The sequence below is a fragment of the Pelobates fuscus genome, chromosome 1, assembly GCF_036172605.1.
Source record: "Pelobates fuscus isolate aPelFus1 chromosome 1, aPelFus1.pri, whole genome shotgun sequence".
Taxonomy (NCBI): domain Eukaryota; kingdom Metazoa; phylum Chordata; class Amphibia; order Anura; family Pelobatidae; genus Pelobates; species Pelobates fuscus.
The window spans coordinates 476,449,768-476,471,649 of record NC_086317.1 but is presented as its reverse complement, the minus strand read 5'-3'; the positions used below and the strand labels follow the sequence as shown (position 1 = coordinate 476,471,649).

At 42.5% G+C, this 21,882-nt stretch overlaps 1 protein-coding gene across 5 annotated transcripts in view; it reads right to left on the bottom strand.

Annotated features, from left to right (window-relative positions):
• Nucleotides 1-21,882, bottom strand: part of GDPD5 (glycerophosphodiester phosphodiesterase domain containing 5) — a 225,507-nt gene that overhangs the window by 151,839 nt on the left and 51,786 nt on the right. The window contains exon 1 of one of the 5 annotated variants that reach the window (XM_063432247.1): nucleotides 9,279-9,337. The exons of the other annotated variants lie outside the window; for them this stretch is intronic. The gene's annotated coding sequence lies outside the window, so the exon portion shown is untranslated. Of the gene's footprint in view, nucleotides 1-9,278; nucleotides 9,338-21,882 lie in introns of those variants that run through there. 5 annotated transcript variants of the gene reach the window in all.

The following is a 21,882-nucleotide window of genomic DNA, read 5'->3' as shown; positions in this document are numbered from 1 at the left end:
TACGTACTCCTCTCCTGTTCGTACTCTGTGTGTTGGATCCCTGTTCCGATCCTGACATTACGACAGGGCCATGGATCCTGCAGGTACAAACGCTCAGCTTGGTCCGCCTGACTCGAGGTTTGAAGCCATGGACCATAGAATGGACCAAATGGCCCCAGCGCTGCAAGCATTACTATCCCATCCGAGTAATCAAGCAGAGGAGATGCGTACTCCATCTATCTCTCTTGCTAACTCAGGCCTAGAGGTAGCCACAGTGGGAACTTCTTCCCGTGTTACTTCCCCTTTAGGGTAGGGCGGTGCTCCGGATACCTGTCGAGGTTTCCTAAACCAGATAGGAATTCGTTTTGAATTACAACCCCGCGCCTACCCTACTGACAGGGCGAAGGTTGGATTCATAATCTCGCTACTCATTGACAAAGCTCTTAGATGGGCTAACCCTCTGTGGGAAAATGATAATCCAGTAGTCTATAACTATAATGCGTTTATTACTACTTTTAGGAGGGCTTTTGATCCCCCAGGGAGAAAGGCCAGTGCAGCTAGATTACTATTACGTCTTAGACAGCATAATCTAACCCTTGTGGATTATGCGCTAGAGTTCAGATCCTTGGCGGCATAGGTCAAGTGGAATGAACAAGCCTATATGGACGTATTTCTGAACGGATTATCAGATGCGATCTTAGACGAGGTTGCCACAAGGGATCTTCCTGAAAATTTAGAGGAATTAATTTCATTTATTTCTCGTATAGATGAACGTATGAGACAGAGGCAGAACACTCGTGATAATGGTTATAGACCTTCCTTAAGACTAACTCCCGCATTTCAGAATTCTGAATCTACTATACTAGCTCTCCCAGAACCTATGCAAATTGGTAACACTCGCCTTTCAGAGAATGAAAGACAATATAGGAGAAGGGAGGGTCGGTGTATGTATTGTGGAGTAGGCGGGCATTTACGCCTAAATTGCCCTAACCGTCCGGGAAACGCTCGCACCTAAGTTTCTCCAGAGGACAGGCCTTGGGTGTTTCTATTTTGTCCTCTACATATGATTACAGGGATCATAGGTTACTACTACAGGTTTCTTTAACTTGGGAAAAGGGAGTACTTAAAGCTATGGCATTAATAGATTCCGGAGCAGCTGAAAGCTTTATTGATCAAACTTTTGTCAAAAAACACTCTATCCCATCTCAGCTAAAGGAGACTCCATTGGCCGTTGAGGCCATAGATGGTAGACCTTTATCAGATCCTGTGATTTCTCGTGAAACTATACCAGTTAAGTTAACCATTGGTATTTTACACGAGGAGGAGATTTCTCTCATGCTTATCTCATCCCCTTCAGTTCCTATAGTTTTGGGGTATCCCTGGCTTAAAAAGCATAACCCTACTATTGATTGGGAGCAAGGTGAAATAGTCTCTTGTTTCAGGGTTGCCAGAAAGGTTGTGTACAGAAAGTCTCACCATTGTGCGTAGTGGACACACCTAGTAACTCTAACAAGCCCACAGAATTACAGATACCTTCCCAGTACCAGGATTTAAAGGCAGTCTTTGATAAGAGGAAGGCTGATACTTTACCCCCACACAGGTCCTTTGATTGTAAGATTAATCTCCTACCTGGTACTATGCCTCCGAGGGGCAATGTATATCCTCTATCCACTAAGGAGAACTTAGTCTTAGAAGAGTACATTCAGGAGAATCTAGACAAAGGATTTATTAGAAGATCCTCTTCTCCAGCCAGAGCCGGTTTCTTTTTTGTAGATAAAAAAGACGGTACACTACGGCCTTGCATTGATTATCGGGGCTTGAATAAGATAACTATCAGAAATGCTTATCCGATTCCCCTAATTACTGAGCTATTTGATCGCCTTAAAGGCTCTAAGATTTTTACCAAGTTAGATCTGAGGGGAGCTTATAACTTGGTGAGAATTCAGCAGGGCGATGAATGGAAAACGGCTTTCAATACCCAGTATGGCCACTACGAGTACACGGTAATGCCCTTCGGGCTTTGCAATGCCCCTGCTGTATTCCAGGACTTGATTAATGAGGTTCTTAGGGAATTTCAACATGAATGTGTTATAGTTTATTTGGATGATATACTAATACACTCTAAAGAGCCTGAAGTTCATCACAAACAAGTCAGAAGGGTATTGCACAAACTCCTACAGCATGGGTTGTATTGCAAATTGGAGAAGTGTAGCTTCGACCAATCTCAGGTAAACTTTCTTGGTTACGTTATTTCTGGTGAGGGGTTTAAGATGGATCCTGTTAAACTCCAATCTATCTTGGATTGGCCATTGCCCAAGGGACTCAAGGCCATTCAGAGGTTTATCGGATTCTCGAATTACTACAGGCGCTTCATTAAGGGGTACTCGTCTATTATTGCTCCTATTACCAACATGACTAAACAGGGTGCTGATACGAAGACATGGTCCCCGGAGGCGCTTGTTGCTTTCAGTACTCTCAAGGAACAGTTTGCCTCAGCACCGATATTAGTTCATCCAGACACATCTTTGCCTTTCTTACTCGAGGTAGACGCCTCAGAGACAGGTGTAGGCGCTATTCTGTCCCAAAGGTTAAGTTTGCATAAACCACTGCATCCTTGTGGTTTTTTTTCCAGGAAATTGTCTGGGCCTGAGAGCAGGTATGATATTGGTGACAGGGAACTGTTAGCGTTAATTTTGGCTTTAAAGGAGTGGAGACATCTGTTGGAAGGGACTTTACACCCGGTTACTATTTTGACGGATCACAAGAATTTGTCATATATAGGGGAAGCCAAGCGATTATCTGCCAGGCAGGCTCGTTGGTCTTTGTTCCTTACTCATTTCAACTATGTTCTCACTTATAGACCTGGTTCTAAGAATTCTAAGGCCGATGCATTGTCCCGCCAACATGAACCTTCTACTATGCCTGATGTGGTTTTTTCTTCTACAGTTCCCAAGCGTAATATTATTGCCAGCACTAGCATCAAGATTCACTCTCCGTTGCTGGATGAGATCAAGAAGTTACAACATCTGGCACCCGGACCTATTCCGGGGGACCGTTACTTCGTTCCTCCTAAACTCCAACTGGAACTTATGCAGTGTTTTCATAACAGTAAATTTGCCGGACATCCTGGCATACGCAAGTCATGTTCTCTGATTTCTAAAGATTTCTGGTGGCCTTCATTACGTAAGGATCTTAAGGAATTCGTCGGGGCATGTGATGTCTGTATGAGGACTAAACAACCTCATACGCTTCCATGTGGGCTTTTGCACCCCCTAGAAATTCCTGTGAAACCATGGTCTTGTCTGGCTATGGACTTCATCGTTGATTTACCGGTTTCTAAAAAACATACGGTTATCCTCACAGTAATTGACAGGTTTACCAAAATGACTCATTTTGTACCTCTGATCAAATTGCCCTCTTCTCCCGAATTGGCTGAAATTTTCGCGAGGGAGATTTTTTGTTTACATGGGATTCCTTCTGAAATCGTTTCTGATAGAGGTTCCCAATTTGTTTCCCGGTTTTGGAGATCCTTCTGTTCTCAGCTTGGTATCAAATTTAATTTTTCCTCTGCCTATCATCCCCAGTCCAATGGGGCTGCCGAACGCACCAACCAAAAGGTTGAACAGTTCTTGCGTTGTTTTGTTTCTGAACACCAGGACGATTGGGTCGGTCTGATTCCTTGGGTGGAGTTTGCGCACAACAACAGTGTTTGCGATTCTACTCGTTCTAGCCCCTTTTTCATGAATTATGGCTTTCATCCTTCCGTTCTTCCGTCGGCCTCCTCCTCCCAGGGGATACCGTCGGTTGATATTCATGTTGCCAATCTGAGAAAGTTGTGGGATCAGACTCAACAAATTCTTATTCATAATTCCATGGTGTCCAAATGACACGCTGACAAACGCAGAAGGCTGGCTCCGGTATTCTCTCCGGGTGATAGGGTATGGTTGAGTACCAGGAACATCCGCTTGAAAGTTCCTCCCATGAAATTTGCTCCTCGTTACATAGGTCCTTACAGGGTTCTGTGTCGTATAAATCCTGTTGCATATCGTCTGGCTCTTCCGCCTGCTTTACGCATCCCGAACTCCTTTCATGTTTCTTTATTGAAGCCTTTGGTGTGTAACAGATTTTCCTCCACTGTGCCTTCCCCTCGTTCTGTCCAGGTTGAGGGTCAGGAGGAGTATGAGATCAATTCCATCCTCGATTCTCGGATTTCTCGGGGGAAGGTGCAATATCTTGTTGACTGGAAAGGATATGGTCCTGAGGAAAGATCTTGGGTGGTCCAGGAGGATGTGCATGCTCCTCGCCTTCTCAGGGCTTTTCATGCTCGCTTTCCGTCTCGCCCCGGTTCCTTCCGCCCGGTGGGCGTTTCTGAGGGGGGGGGGTACTGTCAGGGTACCTGAAGTCTCTACCTCGGAGGAGGTTAGACTTCCCGACGGCCGTTCTCTCAGGGGGGCTGATTCATCCAATCCTCACAGCTCTCTTAGTCATTCCCACGCCGGCCGCGATAGCCCCGCTTCCTTTTATGACACGACGCTCAGGAGCCGACGTCATGACGGCAATCACATCCCGACCTGTCAATCTAGTTCGGAACAACGAATCAGGGCTTGGCAAGGGCGGAGTCATCAATTAGAGAACCAGGGTATAAAAGAGGGATGTGTGTAATGGTTCATTGCCCTGTGGTGGTTCTAGCTTGTCTGGTTCCTCAGTGCTCTTATGTCTATTGTTCTATTTGGTTTTGACTCGGCTTGTACTATCGTTCCTGTTTACCTCTCGTGTCCTTTGACCTCGGCTTGTCTCTCGCTTACCTGTTCTCTCGGTCCCTCGACCTCGGCTTGTCTCTGACCATTCTTTGCTTTCTCCTTACGTTAGTCCGGCCATTCTAAGGTCCGGTATACGTACTCCTCTCCTGTTCGTACTCTGCGTGTTGGATCCCTGTCCCGATCCTGACAATACCACTTTTCTAGAATTGTTAAGATCTTGTTTTTTCCAATAAACCATGTGAAACCGTATCCAGAGGATCTTGGCTAGATAATTGTCACCAGTAATTGAGGCATTCTACACGTGGACAAATTAATTAGCCATCCGTTTGACTGTATCATTTTCATTATAATAATTATCTGTTACCCCAAATGTTCATGTATTAAAAACACCAAGTTCTCTTCCAATATGCGAGACAGGATAAACTAAAGAGTTGAACAGATTCCAGATAAATGAAGGATGACAAAAGGATTTTGTACTAATCCATTTCAACAGGAAAAAATAAAAAAAAATATTATAGAAAACAATTATAATTGATTAAATTGGATCAGTCCCCCTCCGGAGGGTTGGCATATTTTGTATAGACCCTCGAAGTGGACATCCCAGCTAGTCATGTGGTTGCCAGAACTGCAGCAGAGGTGAATAATTTTTACCCAACGTCCTTCCTCACACGTGCCACCATTTTCTTTCTTGAGGTCCTGGCACTTTATCTGCCAGGTGTCACAACACTGCTCTACTCTTGTGCACACACAGAGTGTAATATGTCTATGGACCCAATGAATGCAGGAGAAAGTGCCTAATTCTAACAGCTGGCAACGGCAGTGAGAACTTTATCAGTGGCTGTGGCAATATCCATCCTCCACTAGGATGTTTAAGACATAATATAGAACTAATTGATCCATTGGCTTCATTAAAGGGTTAGTCAAAACCCTTCTTATAAAGTCTTTTTATTTATGTAACAAAGCACGAATACATGGAATTTGTATAGTTCTGTATTGAACGGTTTCATTTACCTACATACATAGTTATACTAGTGCTGTACTTAAGGGTTTTATTCAAATACATATATACCTCTATTTCCCCTCTGATCTCTGCCTCCTCCCTTATTCTATTCCAAATGATTGTTTTGCTAGAACATCCATCATTTAATCTCTGTGCTTAGATGCACATCCACTTCCCTCAGCTTTATTGCAGGCCTATCTGACCCTCATATATCTGTTTTCCACAGCCTGATTTTAAAAAAAATGTTTCCAGACCGGCGAGGCTCATCTTCCTGTCTGCCCGCACCTCCCATGCCTCCCTCCTCTCTCAGTCCCTACATTGACTTCCCGTAAGATATGTGGGCTAATTTAAGAGTCTGGTCCTGGATTACAAATCTCTACATAATTCTACTCCAACCTACATATCCTCCTTAATACACAAGTATGTCCCGTCCATCCCCTACGCACTGCCGAATACCTACATCTCTAGTGACTAATTGTGCCAAGCAGGATCTAAACAGGGTCCCCAAACTTTCTAATTTTACATTTTGAGAGGTCAGGTAGATTGGGCTACCATTTTAGCCCCCTGGACAAGAAGATATTTCCACACACCTATATTATATTTTTTCACTAGCCTCCTCCCATTATTAACCTACATATAAGATATATAAGAAACATTTGATTGGACGGTCATTTCAAACCAAATTTCTGTGAGTTCGACAAGGCAATGTGGAGCTGGTATAAAGCGAATGTATTAATGTAAAACTACTACTAAAGTGAAACTGCAAGTAGCAATCAAAATATGCAATCTCCTAGCATCCGATGCCAAGTTTAGGTTCAGCACTTACAAAGCCATCAATTGATTTGTAGCCGACTCCGATGACCCAATTCCAAGTTAATCTTTATCCCAGGAGCGATGAATGTTTTTTTTATTCCAGGCAAACCATGACTCTATCGCTAATTGCAAGCGTTCGAGATGCTAAAAGGATGTGTCACATCTGTATAGCATACTTAAAAGAAAGTTCACCGTCCGATATCCTGCTATTTAAAAACAAGCCTTCCAATGAAAACACTGGATCCACAGACACACTGTCCGGGAGTCTATTTAATTATTCAAATACCCAACAAGGAAAGAAAAGAACATGATCCTTCACAGTGCTTTAAGGTCAGCTCTCCAGGGAGCTCACTGGCTGCGAGGCCTGGATACCTGTACTATTCACAATACCGAGCTCTATCTATCCATCCCCTCCATGCTACGGCAGATACACTTTGTATCGATTTATATACACACAGGCTGAAAGTTTCTCAATTCTGTTATTGGATTAGGATACTGGAATCATTATTATTTTTCTTATAAAATACAAAATAAATAAATATATACTTTAAAAATGGCATTAAACTCATCTGTAATCCTCCTGTGATGTCATCAAACTTGGCAAAAAACAATTGGCAGGTGCATGTCAATCACCAATATTCACCAATCCAATACTGAAGCCAAAGCTTAGGTTAAGGCTGGACACATGCCCGTTCTTTGCACGCTGACACCAGATGTACAACAGATTCAATTATTGATTTTATTTCAAACCGATTGCAAAGTGTAAGCAGTGCATTGCTCCAGAGGCAGCATCTACGTCCAAACGTCCAGACTTAATCAGGATAATTATTAAGATCAAGTGATATTGGCGCATAGAGCGTATGTTTACTACTTCTGACAACAACAAAGAATATATCCCAAATCTCTATGTGCACAAGTATTTTGTTTGCTTATGTTCTATGAGTTTGGGCTGATGTATGCTGTAGCCATTGCTGCCACCCAAAAATAGCCGGTGTTTGAGTGCAGTGCTTAATATTTAAATTTTAGTAAAAAATTTATTTTTATTTGATCAACTAGGAAAAGCTAATTTATAATTGTACTGAGTGGCGGTGGACCTTATCGGGTGGAGAGCACCGGACCCAGGGTGAGGCTGGCCGGCCCGGTTTCAGTCCCCTGGAGGAAGAATCCTCACTGGCGCAAACGAGGCCTACTCCGGCGGTGAGTGGGGCAGACGGCCGCTGCCCCACTATCCTGCCCATCGGCGCTCAACCAAGGCCAGACCCGTCCGGTACTGGCCCCGTTCCCCCCCCTCTGGACCGGGGGGGTTATCCCGGCCCGCAATGGAGGAAAATACCGCCGTCCACCGGCCACCACCCAGCCTACAGTGCATCACGCACGTCGACACCAAAATGGCGGCAACGAGACCAATACCGCGCAACACAGCTATACCTGCCCGCAGGCAGAAACAACAGCTCGCTGAGAAAGGCCTCTACCTGCGAATCACAAGCATGAACACAAGAGATGACCCGAATGGGAAGTCCCCGACCACCTACCTGCCGCGAATGCATCCCTGGGCCTTAAAATCAGCTTGAACAGGACCCCAACTGATGGCCACGAGGAACCAGCAACATGGTACCCTGAACACACAGCACTGAGGGACTTCCGATCGCCGGCGGAGGGCATGAAAGTACCACACAGCGGATCTGCTTGCAGGGATACCCCAGCGACAACAGGCTGCCAGGCCAGCTGACCCATCTTGCAGGGCACCGGTGGACTTTGTCGGTAACCTTGGCTTACCTAGAGGACTGTATGTCTAATATTATGTTGCTACATATTTTTTGATTTAACCCTTATCTGCCATGATAGGCACATGCACCCTGTGACACATTATTTTGATGCCGTCTAAAAGATCTCTACAATGTGATGTGCCCACATCTAAACGCACTCAGCAGATTGTGTTTAAAGCAGTACCCTGCATGAACAAACTTAGTGTTACATAGGTGGTCAGTCTAGGGAGCCTACTCCTCTTCCCTGTTCCCTTTTCCTCCTCTAAATCCTGTGTGCTACTCAAACTGTCTAACAAAACACTACGCTCTGCACCGTTTCTACCAGAGTAGACTCTAGCTTGTATCCTTTAAAACAAAAATGTGTTGTCTAACTGCATGCAATGACTAAGATTCACTATATCTTCTTCAGCTACTGTTCCTACATGTTTGTGTAAATTATCTTGAATAGCCAGCATGTACCCAACCTGTTTTATCATTTACTGTATAAAAAAAAATATGTGCGCACTTACTAATGCTTAACAACTGTTCAAACTCTTGAATGTTTTTATTACTTAAGAATGCTGTTGTGGCATTAAAGTCATGCGATTGTTTATACATGCACATCCAAAATAAAGAATTTAAAAAAAAAAAAAAAAAAAATGTATAATTGTACTGAGTTCACGTAATAAAAGTAATAATAAGAACTAACTATATCTTTATATGAATAAAACATTTATTTTTAAATCCGGTATTAAAAAGTAGTGGTACGGGTTTGCTCCAGTAGACAAATCTATTATTTACATAGATCATACTTTTTCACGTTTTCTTGTAAATTGTAAACTAACTTATATCAAGGACAATATATAAAAAAAAAAGTTCTGTGTTTGTTATATTTAAATTAGTAATGAAATGAAAGAGATTTCAGGCACCATGACAACTTCATCGGAATAAAGTTGTTATGGTGCCCTAGCTCCGACTTACCTTCAGGGCTTAAACTGTTAATGAACGTTTTAACACCAAAGTCTTCTGTACAGCTCCGGTGACCTCTGCTCCCATTCACATCAGCATGAGTCCGAGGCTTGAAACACTGATAGGCCCAAAAAAGTAAACTGACCCTCTCAGCCTGTGAGTAGCTCCCAGTCAAAAATGGCTTCAGAGAAATATGTACAATTCTCAAACTGTTTTGTGGAAGGAGTGTTGCTGTAATACCTTGTGAAAGTCCCGGATTGCAAAATAAGATTCTATCATTCGGTCTGGGTTTCAAAACATGTTGTTGACCCAACAATCTGTTACATTAAAAAACATTTATACATTCACTGTAACAATCCAGAACAAGGTCAACGTACTGAACTATTATTAATAAGAAAGATATAAAAAAAAAAAAAACACGTTATTCAGAAAACTCTCTCTTTATATGTGAGTGTTACTGCTTAAAGTAGAAAACAAAACAAAAAAAAAAAAGAACAGATTATAAAAGTGACCGAAAGAATGAAAGATTGCTAAATGATCTTAGAAACTAAATAATAGTTTTCAAAATAGACACCAGAAATTACATAAATAAAAGAAATCTGATACACAGAATTCCAAAAGATAAATAATCTTCATCTTCAACCAGATCACGATCTTTTTCAAACTGGTATATAACTGCAGGGTAGTGACATCAATGAAACACGGTTTGCAGTTAGAGTAACGCTTCTTTATCCTGGTCATCCCAAATAAATCAAACACGTCTAGCAATCCCTGCAGTTGGATCACCCCTTACCCAACGTCACTACCCTGGCTCCCGGACGAGGGGATGTAGGTGGAAAAGGCAACACTGCACATCCAGACTTCAGGCACCATGACCACTTTAAATCAGTGAAAGGGTCATGGCGCTTAGAGTAACTATTCAATAGGGGCCTGTGTGGCGAGTTGAGCCCCTTAATAAACATTTCATTACTTTGCATTAATTGGAGAGCATTTCGTGTTGATGGACCAGCCTGCAGAATGTTTTGACACAGATTGTGTTAGACAGAAGAGCAAATTAGCCTAGAGGTCTTAATGCAACATTTGTTATTTTGTTTAACGACCGTGTGGTTAAGATCATAACCAAGTAATCAAATCAATTGTTATTTTTAAATAAGACATTTACACAGACAATCCGTACTGAAAACTTAGAGTTATTCGACTAATTACCGACTCAGCAGAAGAAGAACGGTTAGGCTAAGGGAGAGCCTGTCCGGCAGTTACCTGATCCACCGCTCCCCCACCACGATCTCCTTAGAGAGATGGGTGTCACACTTCTGTAACATACACCTCCAGTCCACCCGCGCTTGTCCTGCAGTTTTAACTTATTTGTACTGCTTTGAGAAGTTTCCCCAAACAGGGCTAACCTCCTCCAGGACGCCGGCAACTGGCATCACTCCATTCTTATACTCTGCCTAGGGAGTTACCGTAGCGATCACAGCGTGTGCACTGTGGTTGCTATGGAGGGAGAGTCTCTTCTATTCTCCCTGTCATTCAATCCTTAGACAGAGTCTATGCCAAAAATTGATTGACAGGTGGGAGAAAAACTATTTTTAAAATAGTTTTTTCTACCAATCTAGAAATATGTTTGAATAACGGCTGGCACTACATATATATGAAATGTCTTTTTGGGGTGAGGGGGGTGGCAGGTTCCCTGTAAGCTGATCTTCTCAATAAAAACATAGGGCATTATAAGGACTTTTTTGTGCAGTTTCAGACAAAGGAACACTAGACGCAGAGATATGAATGTTTAAGACATTGACAAGCTGGTATAATACCGGTATATAGCATGTTATATTACCAAGCAGCCAGACATTACTTATGGAAAAAGAAGGTGCTTCTGGAGCAGAGCTCTAAACATTAAGACACGTTCTGTTGGTTGCCATGGTGACTGCTCCTTATTTAGCATGACGACAGCTGTTTTGTTCCCTTTATAAATACCTTGTAATGTACCTAGGTGAAACAGGGGCTATTCTGGAGCAAAACACAAAATGTTGATAGACATGTTATTGGTTGCCATGGTGATTGCTTTTTAGTTAGGACTTTGTCCCAGAAAGGCACTCATTTTTGCTTTGATAAATACGGTCTAAAACGCATGGAATGGGCAAACCTTAGCATTACACCAGTTACACGGACTTCTTTATTCATAGGGTGTCCACGCTCTATGGGAGGTGGAGGGACAAATCATAAACTAAAATCCCGACGCACTCTTCATCTTTACAGCCTTGTACATACAAGCATTTCTAGGAAGCTCCCACTCTACCTGAGCAGAATGCTCTCCCCGGCTGTTCCCACCTCCTATAACCTCCGATCCAGTACCAGCACTTTATTCAGCATACCGCATGTGGCGGAACCAACCTCACCACCGGGCACTGGAGAAGCCTGGTTGCTCGCCTGCTCCTTTTGGACTATGGCCCTACAGGTTAAAGCTTTTATTTTCCCTGCAGAAAGGCTTGTTCGTGCCTTTCTGCCGGGGGTTCGGTAGATTCCAGCTACCGAACAAACTACCGTACGAGGGACCACCTGGGAGCTGGAGTGTGCCGTCAATTGACCGCCCAGAAGCTGCGGTTAACCGCAGCTTAATTGATGAAAGCTGGGTGGCCTTTGTTCGTTTGCCGAACACGTGGCAGCGGCCATTTTAACTCCCAAACGGCCAGCGGTGTTCAGCGCTCAAACTATGGAACTGACACTTTATTGCGCGAACAGCGCTGAGCTGCCAGCCTCCTTACCTCTGCATTCGGTAATGGAACCGACTGGCTGTTCATTCGGTAGTTTGACCGTATGAACAGCCTCACCCCAGATAGCCATGCAATGGAGCCTATTCGTGTAACGAAAGACTATGGGAAAGACTTTGGCTCCATGGCGATTGAACTGTATGTATGTGATCTGACTGAGCGCCATTCGGTAATAATGTGCGCTCAGATCTAAGCTGTCTGGGGATATGTAGAATGTATATGTTTTATGTACTAAATGTATCAGTATGTCATTTTAAGTATTTTATTGTCTTTTTGTCTGCCATGTGTGTAATAGAGTTTTGCCTCTCTGTGCTTGGAGATAATTGGATTACTTCTCAATTATCTCCAAGGCAGAGAGGAGGGATTGTAATGCATTGTGGGACTGTTTAAAGGTGTATGTCTGTGATTGGTCAGTGTCCTATATGTTTCCCAGTTTCCCATCTGGTCCCCTAGGGGAGTGTCCACCAGGTGGGAGCCCCAGTAAACCAGATTCTGCTTGACCCTCAAACCGAAGTGTCGTCTCGTATTTGGGGGGATTGGATTGTATGCTGATTGCCAGGAGTGTAAGCGGATTGTATGCTTTTCCTGTTCAGCTATTCCAGTGTTCGTGTGTTTCCAGTTCGGGAACATTAGATGTCTCTTTACAGGAAGTGTTTAGGAATGCTGAGTAAGTCACATGCACGGAGGCATAATCTATACATCAAAACTTCTTTATTAAACTAAAGTGGTTTTGGTGACTATAGTGTCAATTTCAATCGTTAAAGGGACACTGCAAACCTTTAAAGCATTTTAACTTGCTGAGATGCTTTGTGTGTGAAGAGTGCATCGTTTTCCCCCCATTTGACAAAAGTACATATTTCAATAGAAATTGCCACTTTTATAAATGAAACTTGTTACACCCCCTGCCTGTCAATTAGAAAACCGATCCTGTTACTGCATGTTTGGTAAACTCAGTGAAGACAGTGAATTTCCCAGAGCACCTGCCTTGCAAAGACTTCTCATTGAGCTCCATTTGGTCTGTGAATGGACAGCCACAGAGAGTCTGGGTGGGGTCAGAAGGCTGCCAACAAAAGATCTGAAGTTTTTGCAAAGTGTTTGTAAATATATCCCAATGAAAACATATATAGTTAAAGGCAGGCAAGTTTTAGTTAGAATTATATCTAAGAGCAGTGTATTTTTCTAGAGGGGGAGGTTATAGATTCCCTTTAAACAGACCTGATTTAAATCCACTCCACCCTGGACACGGCTTATTGCATGGTGTTGAAAAATGCCAGTCAAGCAGCTGTCCAACAAGGCTAAGGCAAACCATGTCGGAACCACACACACTGTGGACTCATAAACCTTCATAGTAGGAAGCACAAAACTCAATTCAACTTACCCGAGGCCGATTCAAAAAATAAAATCCAATAATTGAAAAAATGAAAACAAATAGCGCAGGAATTAAAATCCTATCGATAATATGGTTGTTAAAGCTGAATGTGTCCGTTAGAAACATATCTATTTGTATTACAAGACACTCCCTGGTAAAGCAACGTTAAGTTGTTTCCGATTAGATGTAGTCAATCTTGACTCCCGAGAGCCTCCTAACCCCGGGGATTAAGACGCAGACATTGCATTGTTTAGGAACAGGATTAGGATTTGCTATTTTTACACACCACACCGAGATGACAGCCTCACACACACACAAGACATAAAAACACGATTACATCATTCAAAACACTATACTTTGCTGAACTTATTGTTGTATGAAAAAAGAAAAAAAAATACAAAAGAGAAGAGTGAGACTTGAGATGTTTAAGATAACAGTTTATGTAACTAGTCTCTTCAGCGTATAACATTTTCAGAGTTTACACCGGTGACTCATAGGGGATTATTTTCCTCTCAAATCTTTAGCAACACATGCAATTTATTTTACAGACAGCGTACAAACCCATGTTAGAGATTTAACGTAAATATGAGTGAGCTGGATATTTAAAAGTAAAAATCAGGTTAACCTCCAGACACCTCAGCTTGTTCCTACAACAGAAGCAACAGTTGAATTTACAGCTCAGTGTGACCGATGTAAAAGCAGCGTGTATCATTGCACATGCAAGTGGTTCCCAGTGACAGGTGATCACGCACATGGTATACAGCACGCCTCGGCCTATCAGGACAGGCTGATAGGTAGTCACACCATTACTGGTACCAAATGGAGAGAGCTTTGTTTTTGATGAAAATCTATACAGTCACGGTCTTTGGATTGCATAAAAACAAATCTTTGTTACAGTGTCTTTCTTGGGAGGGTGGGGTGTGTGTTTATCGCCCCCTGGGCTGCCATTTTTTTTTCTTTTTTCAAAACTGATTATTTTAAAAGCAATACATAAGTAAGTATGTATAATATGCAGGATGACAAGAGTTGATAAAGGTTGCAGCTTTATAGTCAAGCTCCACGGCCTGTGTCAACTTTGTCTTGGATTTGTAGCCCATAAATGAGGAATTTCTATCAGTGATAGAACAGAGGTATTAGTGTTTTTGTTTTGGGGACGCGACCATCTCAGAAAGGGTTATTCCAACCAAAACCAGTGTTTCATAAAATAAACCACTATTTTTTGGTTGGAATAAAACGTTAACATATCTTTCTTGTAATTCACTTCCTGAGATATATGGTACGTGCTGCTACAAGATCTGCATGTAGTGTAACGTGACACGGTAATTTCTCGGATTTCCCTTAACGCCCCTGACACGTTTTCCCATGCTCACTCATTATTCTGGCTCATTTTCTTAGCATATCTAACAGAAGAAAAAGATGTCCTGTTTACAATAATTTTGCATAACTCATTTTCCTGCAAATTGAAAGTCGTCACAGGGGGGTAAATGGCACAGCTGCTATCATCAAAACAAAGCAAAAAAAAAAAAGATTTAACCCATCGAGGACCTGGGCTAAATGTTTACAAAGTCTCAACACATGCAGGTAGACATCACTCAAATAACTAGTGACATGATTAGCCAAATCATACATAAATGAATGAGAACACGCTTGAACGAGAAATAAAAGTGTAAAAGGTGTGAAACAAGGAGGTTGACCCACTAAATTATTAAGAGAAGACCACTGAATTTCTAATTTGCTGCCAAAATACATACATTAGAAACATTCCTTGTCCCAATTGTTTTTCTAGCCTGTGCCTAAGTTTTGCAGTTCCTCTGCCTTTCAGGAGAGGCTGATGGGTAGTCACATTTCTACTTTTGTCAGTATAGTGAATAAACCAGTAACAGGAAGAAATACCGATTTCACAATTCTCCATACGTGGTGGCACTGTGTGGCCTTCCTGTGCTTCTGACAGACGGTCCACAACATTATCTTGCAGTCTACGGGCTGTTCTATCCCCTTTACTCCACAAATGTATCTTCTGCTGGACTTACCACCCGGGACCAAAGGGCTGGCCGTAAACTAATTTACCAAATTGTGTTGACAGCTCGTCAATTGATAGCTGGAGCCAGGAAATCCTTTTCGGTTCGCCGCTGAACTAGATAAACAATGTCTATATGAAACCAAATTCACTTCTATATTCCCTCCTTCAGGTTGTTCCAGGGATGCGTGGTCACTGTGGCACACATGGAGATCGACCCCCCCCCACCTGAGTATTATAATTTGGGATGTGATTCTCATAGGCCTGTGTTGCACACTCTGGGGAACGACTGCCACAGACTATGCTATATATATTCTGCTATACAGCCTTTCGCAGGTAATTCTTTACATTTCTTGCATAACTGGTAGTTGGCTCTCCCTTTATGGCATTGTACTCTCCTTAGAACAGGTCTTTATCCGTTGTACTGTATCCATCCCTTATTTTGGAAAATGTAATAACATTTTCAAATTGGAAAAAATATATGCTGATTTCATGTACAGAATTGTAACATTTATTCAATTACATACAGTAAAAACCAAAGGAAAAAAGTTACCTGCGCTCGTCCCAAATCCCTATGTATATTTAAACAAATGGAGGTTATTTAGTTTCTCCAATGGCCATGAGAACCCATTTCTGTCTCATTAGAGATATATTTGCCAGAAGCTCAAGGAAGCAAGGTGAAAGGTTAGTGTAGGACCCACCTGAGAGGTTTGCTTTGACGTTCGCAGGTGGGCTAAACTCTCTCATGGCCATTGGAGAAACTAAATACCCTCCATTTGTTTAAATATGCATAGGGATTTGGGAAGAGAGAACAGGTAACTTTTGTCTTTGGTTTTTACTGTATGTATTGGGGCTGATGTGTACTGCGGTCATTGCTGCCGCCCAGGAGTGATGGGAGTGAGCGCAGGACTTGTTTTTTCATATTTATTCAATTACGCCAGCATCGATGCCTGTAGAACCTGGATGTGGCTGGTAGGGGAAAAGGGGGCTGGCTAGTGATGCAATCACATGACTGGTGCTGCCCAAAGGCTGCCTGTCAATCATCCTAGCTACCAGTCAATCATCTAGGTCGGCACACTGAAGGCAGCACATGTAGAGAGCGCTGTTTCAGTGCACAGAGTGCAGCTCCTGCAGCTTCTCTAGTGTCCCCAAAAGCAGGACACCGGGGAACGTCAGGAAAGAGGAAATGTTGAAAGGCATAATGCAGGTAGTTGTCATTACTCTTTATTATTTCTTTCTATGTACCCTCCCCTTCCAGCCCCACCCATACTTTATGTGGCTGCCCAATCACAGATTCCGAATGCAGCTTAATGAAAAGTCTTTGCAAGGCAGGTGCTCTGGGCAATTACTGCCTCTTAAATTCAGTTCAACTAAGCTAACCAAACCAGGAAGTAACAGAACCAGCTGTCTGCTTGAAAAGCCCGTGGGTGTAACCAGTATAATTTATAAAAGTGTAAATTTCTATTGAAATCTACGCCGTTGAGGACACACTCTTCACACAGAAGTGCTCTAGGGGTCTGGAGTGTCACTTTAAAGGAACACTATGGCTACGTAGTCAACCATCTATGCCGGGCTTGATTTAATAGTTTTTTTATAATTTTTTTTTAATAAACTTTTACTTTATCAAAGCATTATAATATCAAAACATATCAATGATAAAAAAAATGTGTCTTAAATATTTTTTAAAAAAAAACAACTTTTTAAAAAACATTAAATCATCTTAAAAATGTATCCTGTGTGCTGTCCTTCAAGATCGTTGTGAAACTGTTCAGGAACAGTTTCCAAAACACTGGCCCTCCAAGGCCAGACTATGCTCCCTCTTCATGTTAATATGCACGATATATCCACATTATCAGTGTCAACCTGCATAGCAATAATATGCTGAAGAACCTGGGAAAATGTTCAATTCAGCTTTTTGGTTTAAAATTTGAAATGCCATTTGAAATAAACTTTAAATCCCCAATAATTCACATTTTAGTGACTAACCCGAACAGAATAGAATAAATCAGTTATACTTTATAAAAGGCATTAAACAGACTGGAATAAGTGAGGGGCATCCCTGTGTCTTTTCCCCGATTCTCCAACACACAGTTTCTCTTTGATCCAGCTGAGCCACATCTCCAGGGATCGGAGTACTCGTACAGCGTAAACATCAATTACAAAGATGCATTTATATCACAAAAAAAATAAAACCTACAAAACATGGGTTTGCTGGCTGACTTTGAAATGCATTCACGCGTGATGCTCCCATTGAAACATTGTCACCAGGTTTGCAGTAAGTTTATAGTAAGTCAGTGACTCACTATGTTATAGCTCTCCCCAGAGAGCCCTCCGTACCGAAAGACGTCATGCCTGGCTGCATATCCAAGATACACCTCAAACATATGGATAGAAACATACAGAACTATTTCTTGTATTTATAAGTACAGATATCGGGCCAGCTATGGACCAAAAACGTACACAAAGCAAAATATCATATAATGGATGAGGACAATACAGTAAGTATGACTTTGTGTAGTGGCATGCTGAATAACGAACATGTACGGGTCAACAACATAGTATTTGTGCAACTGAATGGAAAAAAAGTCTTCTATGATGAGGTTAAAAAAGGCTGGGGAGGCAGAGCCAAGCAACCAAGCAGCCCAGACGTGTTCAGCAAGAGCGCCCACGTCTGGGGACAGAAAACGAGGTATTATATCCAACTTCGCTATTCACAAACTACAGACCTCGGTATCCACAACCGGGAGGGGCTACTGCATCAAACGGTGCCTCTCTCGAGCTCCGGCACAGCCGACCTGACACACCGAGGCTTGGGGACTACCTAAGATTGAGCCACGGAGAGACGCCCGCTCTCCGGGCACAAAAGCAGTGACTGGAACCCCAGTGAAACATCTCTTCCCACCCCCCCCCCCCCCCCCCCCCAGGACCGGCGGGGGTCATCCCGGTCCACACGGCCAAACAGAATGCCCAGCTACAAGCTACTCCAGGGTGCATAGCTGACAAGCGGGAGACACCAGGCCTGACCAAAAAGGCTGACGGCACCACTGCCTGCTACCAGCTACTTACACCATCACAGGTGAGCTGAGTAAAGCTACCGACGAAAGCTCACCTGGGACTAGAACTGAATGTGGTGCGTGTCCTCCACGCCACCCGCGCCAGCGGAGAAGAGCAAGGCACCCTCAAAAGCATCGGAGTGTGGCCCAACGCAACCGCAAACTGACCCGCCCTCGACCGGCACACCAGCAGGGGACCTGGAGACACAGAGAGAAACCCATGCTGTTAAAGCGAGGCACCCACCTATGCATCCCCAGTAGGAGGACCCTGAAACCAACAGGACTTCAAGCTCATGGGGAACGAGCACTGGCCTCCCTGCAATCCCTGGGCTGGAGGGGCAACCCGCCCCCACAACGCTTCACTGCTCCCCAAGGAACCCGGGTTTGGTGGGACCCCCACATAAAGCCAGATTCCTCACAGAATCTCACCTACTCTTTTCCACCAGGTGGACTACAAAGCCTGACATCGGGATACTCTCAACTAGACTTTGTGCCACCCCAGCAGGGTATAGGGCAGAGTTAACCCTTCACATTCCCTGCACTACACACATAATGCCGATAAGCCTACATGCTCAATAGCCAGGAGTGGACGTTTGTTGTTTTTTTCCATTTGGCTTCCTCCATTTGAACGTAGATATCCATACCTATGTATCTAGGGAGCCTCCTAGAGATTTATTATCCTCACAGTACATAGACTAATCACTGCTGTTACGCCGTTTACATAGTCAATCATGCACTGTGCTATTATTATCTTTGTCTTCATTAACTCGCCATTACACTGTGCATACAACCTACAACACAACTGTTAAGCTTTTACCTGTCTCACAGACACTAAGCTACTCTGGTCTCCACTAACTCACTATAAGCACACACAGTGCATACCCCTATCATTACTACCGCTAAGCTAATTGTACTCACCAACATGCACTAGACTAATTCTGTTCATATAAATTTCAGAGCATGTTCCATTAATATGTTAATATGTTTAGTTACTCAGTGTCAGACTATAAAGCATAGCTTCATTAATCCTCATGCATTTTCAGTTACTGACACATCTTGATTGAACTTGTGTTTTACTTTTAAAAATTGTGCCCAGTATTTCTTATGGCATATTACAATCTGTTGATGAATGGTCTCATACCGCGTGGCGTAGCAGACTTATTGTTAATTCATGCACGAATAAAATAAAGAATTTAAACTATGAAAACAAGTGGCTGATGAACCCTTGGGGAAGCATTTATCCTATTGGCTTTAAGAAATAAAAGCAATATATTTCGACATCTCATAAATATCATTTATATTGTTAAAAAAAAAAAAAAGGCTGGGGAGGGAGTTTGGACACATTGGATTTAATGGAATATACAATAAATAATGGGGTATTATATTAAGAGCTACAATACTACGGTGAACTAAAGTGGGAATGGTGCTTGGATTACCCCTTTAGCGGTTTCTTAATCTACTGCTCATTGAGATACAATATACACATCAGGGGGCACTCTATGTAAACATCTACAACCCCTCTAGTAAACACCCAGGTGATTGCTATCGAGATGCTGTGCCAGGATAATAATTAAAGAAGTTATAATTTAGAGTGCCCCTCTCTTCTTTCACACAGAGATACTTCTAACTATGCCTCGTGTGTCTGCCACCCTTGACTGCAGAATGTGTCCAGGAACATCATAATTTCCAATGTCTCCTGGTCAGGATTAGTCACATCTGCATCTATACTGCACATTGCAGAGTTGTGTCCTACTAGCAAACGCAGCTACAGGTCAGATCCTCTTTACACCTTCCAGAATTGCTGAACAAACAAGGCATTTGTCCAAACATGGCCAACCATCCAATGGGGAAATCTCTGATACATTGGAACAGAAAGAGGACCTCCATGTCTCTTACCAAACAATGTTTACAGATATGTTCAAATCACCAATAAAAGAGTCAAATATTTTGCCTCAAATGATTGATAAACCCTTAAGCTACAAAAAAGATGTACCTGGTTGCTATCGCCCTCAGTGGCCTTCCTATCGTGATTGTATGCCCCAGCTCCTCTAAATTGGAAGCTGGTTTGGGCATAGTCATCATCAACCTATTGTTCCTGCAACATTTTGTAATGGTCACCTTTATTGTTCAATTTCCCCATTTTTTATTAATAAGAAAAAAAATAAGTCTATTATTTCAAAATAAAAAAAATTATAAAAATGCACTTTTCTGCTCCACCTCTTTAAGGCACAGCAGGAAGCAAGACCTTCCATCTCTGCACAAACATGTGTGATTAATAAATAATATCTGACATTTCTTGTTATTTCATCTTGGCATTGTTTAGACTAGAAGCTAAGAAAAAAAAATAGCAACACAGAAGATAGTTTGCAGGTTCTCAAAATGCCTTAGCTTTTCAAATTTCATTTCCAAATGCAATTTCAAATCCAATTATCATTCAATCACTGTCTGTGGTATGTCCCCAGTCTTGTGTTTTGTGCAGGTTCCAAAGCCTTACACCGCACCTCTGTACGAGATAATTCCTCTTATTGAGCCAGACAGCAAATATATAAAAAGATCCACGCAGGCCAGACGGTCTTTCACCTGCCAACATCCTCGTTCTTGTCATCTAAGCGCCCGTTCAGGCTCTGCATGAAGTGCTGTATAAAATATGAACATAAAAGAGGAACCATGTATCACATTAAAAAGGTGCTGACCGGGGTGAGTACATGAATGGGACTATGTAACCGGTGGAGTAGACGATACTATTGAGGGATGTATTACTGTTTACGGGTCATTCATTGGCAGTTCCGGCCCGAAGGATTAAGAGAAAGTCGTTGTAAAACACTGGTAATTATTAGACTGCTACTCCAAGCATTATAATCACTATAACCCGCTGTAGTGGTTATTATATCAGGAGTACCCTGGTAAACTGCTTAGTAATTGTTTGCCCTTACCAGGGTCCTTTGCAGGCTCAGAGGCTCCCCAGTGACATGTGACAATGATGTGCTTTTGGCTTCTGCACAGTTCCAGAAGTAACCCTTTAACTGTAATTTTTCAGAAGGTGGAATGACCCCTGAAGTTATTATTGAGACCTATTCTTGATAGATCTCACTATAACTAGTCTATATTCATATGGTGAATATCATGGTAAGAGCCTTAATGATAAGATATAGTTATATATCCATGAAGTTATGGAATGCTAAAATGCAAACCAGTATAATCTAACTGATATATCGGATAAGCTTGCGGTCTGTTAAAGAAGGGTTATAAGAAGGGTCAGGAACACAAACATATATTCCTGACCTTATAGTGTTAAAAACCACCATCTGGCCCTCCTTACCATCCTAAATATAGTAAAATCTTACCTTTATTTCAGCCTGCTGCTGCTGGCTCTGCCCCTGATCTGCCTGCTGGGCTGACATCATCA